At 43.2% G+C, this 4,199-nt stretch overlaps 1 protein-coding gene across 13 annotated transcripts in view; it reads right to left on the reverse strand.

Moving 5' to 3' along the window:
* Tmem8b (transmembrane protein 8B) overlaps positions 1-4,199 on the reverse strand; it is a 27,836-nt gene that overhangs the window by 2,779 nt on the left and 20,858 nt on the right. The gene's annotated exons all lie outside the window — the stretch shown is intronic.

A 4,199-nucleotide genomic window follows, 5' to 3' on the forward strand; every position in this document is an offset into this window, starting at 1 on the left:
CAGACAGGGTCTTATTCTATTGTTCAAGCTGGCCTAGAACTTACTATGTAGCCTAAGCTGCCCTCAAGCTTGCAGCAATCCTCCTGTGGGCCTCATGAGTGCTGGGACTACAGGTGGCCACGTCCATCTTTTCCCATTTTAGCTACAAAATCAGATGTAAATACTACAGGCCACTAAATAACCTAGTACAGATACTGGTTTTCTGATTTGGGTTTAATTTTACATTTCAAGCTTGACCAAGTATGCTCTCCGTATACCTGACTTATGAGTGCATAGAAAGGGAATGCTCAGCAGATTCAGGAAGAGGGATTTGCAATGAACCCTTCACTTCAGATAAGGGAGGACACAGATCACCAGGCAGAAAGCAAAGCTGCATCACCAGATACTGAAGACGTGTCTAGGGGAGTAACTGAGACCTGACTTTCTCCTAGCAATTTCTCTGCAGTGAAAAAAGAGTGGGGGAGAATTTAAGAAAAAATTTAAGCCACAGTCAGGATTCTATTCATATAATTCTAATCTGCACTGACGTCCTCAGCTTTGGATACTACACATGAGGAAATCTGGAAAAATTAACCTAAATTTTTTTTCTGTAGAATTTTATATTTTTATACTGTAACTATATAGTTCATCTAATGCTTCAAAATAGGCTATCCAGACATCAAACTGGAAATGCAAACATATTTAATCCATGCGAAGACTGAGATATTTGTACTCAAGACCTAATGGAATTTACTGATGTCCACTTAATTTTTGTTTTCTATATCAATTCCGTCTTGGGAGCAGTCATGGGATTTTGCCAAGAGCCACTGAGAATTACTTACAATGGACTGAGGACTAGGACAGGTAATGAGAAGGTGGGCTTGAAGCCTGGATGTCAGCAATCACCAAGCAAGGCTGCTAACAGCTCCAGGACTGGGGTCTACTTGGGCCTTTGGGGATCCAACTAGAAGATGCAAGCAGCATGGTCAAGGCTGTGTGGCCTGCACTGCACAGGATGGAGTTGTGGCACTGTAATGTCTGGTGGCTTAGTTTTGATTTGGTTAGCTCTCCTAACTGGCTCTTATTTTTAAGAGTTTGGACAGGGTACAGAATATAGCTCATTGGTAGAGCATAGGTTCAATTTCCAGTACTGGAAATGAAGGAAAGGAGGAAGGGAGATAGGGTGAGAGAGAGAGAAAGAGAGGGAGGGAGAAAGGGAGGGAGGGGGAGAGAAAGGGAAGGAGCAAGAGAAAGAAGGAAAGGAGAGAATGAGACTATGAGAAGAATTTGGGAAGAACTGGTAAACTGAAGTCACGTGTTTCTCCACATACTCCAGGAGTTCTGAGATACTGAAGTCACATTACAAGTATATGAATATAAAAAAAGTGTATGAATATATGTCAAAGCTGGGCATGGTAGCATAAGCCTTTAGTCCCAGTCAGGAGACAAAGGCAGGCAGATCTCTGAGATCTAGGCCAGCCTGGTCTACACAGCAAGTTCCAGGCCAGCTGGGGCTACAGGGAGACCCTGTCTCACGTAAAACAACAACAACAAATGCCTAGCTGTTATTTTACCACTATTGTGAGAATTAACCAGCAGTGTTACACAGCACATACAGTAGCTGTCAGTTTCTGTTCTCATTATCCAGACTGGATGACTATATCCATAATCAGGTGCTATGTTTGTGGCTTGTTTTTTAAACTTTTTTACATTTGTAAACTGAATTATGGGCCTGATGCCTGTTCCTGTACCCTAGATAAGAACCATGTGTCACTTCCAAGGGTAATATGTTCTGGGTTTTAGGACACTGAAGATGACTGCCATGCACTGTCCTGGTACTATCAACTGCAATATGACAAGTGAATCCTTAAATAGACATGTCTGTGGAGTCAAGTAGTTATTAACTAAGACTGGGAAAGAAAGGACAAAGGGAACCTGTCCCCCAGAAAACTAGATGACATAGATCTGTTTTGGCCATGTGAAAAAAAAAATGAGTCAGAGCAGTTAAAGTCTTAAAGCCAATAGCTCCTTCTTAATCTCAGATTCACTGCCTTGCTTAAAAATGTGGGAGTTCTTGGCTGGGCGTGAAAGGACAAAGGGAACCTGTCCCCCAGAAAACTGGATGACATAGATCTGTTTTGGCCATGTGAAAAAAAAAATGAGTCAGAGCAGGACTTTTCAGTTAAAGTCTTAAAGCCAATAGCTCCTTCTTAGTCTCAGATTCACTGCCTTGCTTAAAAATGTGGGAGTTCTTGGCTGGGCGTGGTGGCTCACGCCTTTAATCTCAGCACTCGGGAGGCAGAGGCAGGTGGATCTCTGTGAGGCCAGCCTGGTCTACATAGTGAGTTCCAGGTCAGCTGGGGCTGGGCTACAGGGAGACCCTGTCTCAAAAAGACCAAAAAAAAAAAATGTGGGAGTTCTTTATGTGGGGCCAGAAGTAAGGCTCCCCCAGAGTTCCTACCTTGGGAAAGCTCTTTTTTCTGGTTCACATGTCATTGTGTCTAGATAACAAAAAGGCCTCTGGCCTAGAACACTAGAGTCAGGATGCTCGTGCAAAGTCCAAGGCATGACTATGTTCTCCTACAGGCGCCTGCCATACCAAGGTATTCTTACTAACTGTGAATCACTTTAGATATGCCTGTAGCCAAGAATGGGCTGTAGAACAGCTGTTGCTTGAGGATTTTGTGAACAACAGTATAAAGGGCATCTGGCAATAAGAAAGAGAAACAGTGTCCTATACAGATAGAATGAGGCACTCTCAGAGCAGGCCTGAGAACCAACAGGGGAGTATTCTCACCTGGCAATGTGGCTACAGTCTGCTCTGCCCCATCTGTAGTTAAAAATCCAGGAAAACCTCACAACCCTCACTTTGAACATATGTGCACTCTACTTTCTCCCAGACAATAAGTTTGTAATTTGGACATCAGGGAAGCACATATTGACTTTTTTATTGGGGGGGGGGGGGTACCACAGCACACATGTGAACTGTGGTAGTTGGTTTTCTCCTTTCACCATGTAAGTCCTGGCAATAGAGCTCAGATCACTAGGCTTGGCAGCAAGTTCCTTTGCCTGACAAGTCATCTCACTAGACTCAACTTTCATGCTATTTTTGTTCCCAAACATATGGAGAATCTCAATCCATCCAAGATTTTCACAGTGCTCACAGGCAGTCACTATATATCACAATTTTCCAAGAATTTACAGATGAGATGACAAGATCCATATTCTAAAGTCTTGGCAGGGAACAAACCCTCCTGGGCCTAGCCACATAGCAGAGTCACTTCTCTACCTCTGCTTATAATATTGGAAATGCCTCCTTGTAATACAAACCTTTTTGATTATGAAAAAATAGGAAATCTCAGGGAAGGAATTATGAAGAGTCTATAGTGGAAATGGAGGTACTTAAAACTGTAAATCTGGGGCTGGAGAGATGGCTCAGCAGTTAAGAACACTGGTTGTTCTTGGAAAGAAGACCCAGGTTTGAATCCCAGCACCCACATGGCAGCTAACAACTGTCCGTAACTCCAGTCCCAGGGGATCCAACAGCCTCTTCTGACCTCTGCAGCATTGCACGACATGGTGCACTTACCTACATCCAGGCAACACACTCATACACATAAAATAAAAATAATAAATAAAAATTTTTAAGAACACTGTAAATCTGCCAGGCGTGGTGGCACACGCCTTTAATCCCAGCACTCGGGAGGCAGAGGCAGGCAGATCTCTATGAGTTCAAGGCCAGCCTGGTCTACATAGTGAGTTCCAGGACAGCTGGGGCTACAGGGAGACCCTGTCTCAAAAAAAAAAACAAAAAAAAAAAAACTGTAAATCTACATCAAAATGTACTCCTTTGACCTGGGATTTTACATCACATTGCCATTTCCCATAATGCCTCACGACAAAGTTTCTCAAGACTCTGAAACAGATTTCTGATACATTGTACAGAATAGAGATCCCCTCTGCCTTCCAAAAGCTCTCATGAGAAACCAAGGAAGCCTCAGAGACTGAATGGTGGATATGCCCTTATGCCACATAAATAAACATGCTAAAGACACAGAAATCCCTAGAACATGTCTGTAATCCCAGCTCAGAAGACTGAGGTGGAAGTCTCAAGAATTTGAAGTCAGCCTGAGCTACATAGTGACTTTCAAATCCTCCAGGACTATAGAGATTGAGCCCTTGTCTCAAGAAAGAAAGGGGAGAAGAAGAGAGAGGAGGAG

Source organism: Nannospalax galili, unplaced genomic scaffold, assembly GCF_000622305.1.
Source record: "Nannospalax galili isolate Female #2095 unplaced genomic scaffold, S.galili_v1.0 scaffold341, whole genome shotgun sequence".
Taxonomy (NCBI): domain Eukaryota; kingdom Metazoa; phylum Chordata; class Mammalia; order Rodentia; family Spalacidae; genus Nannospalax; species Nannospalax galili.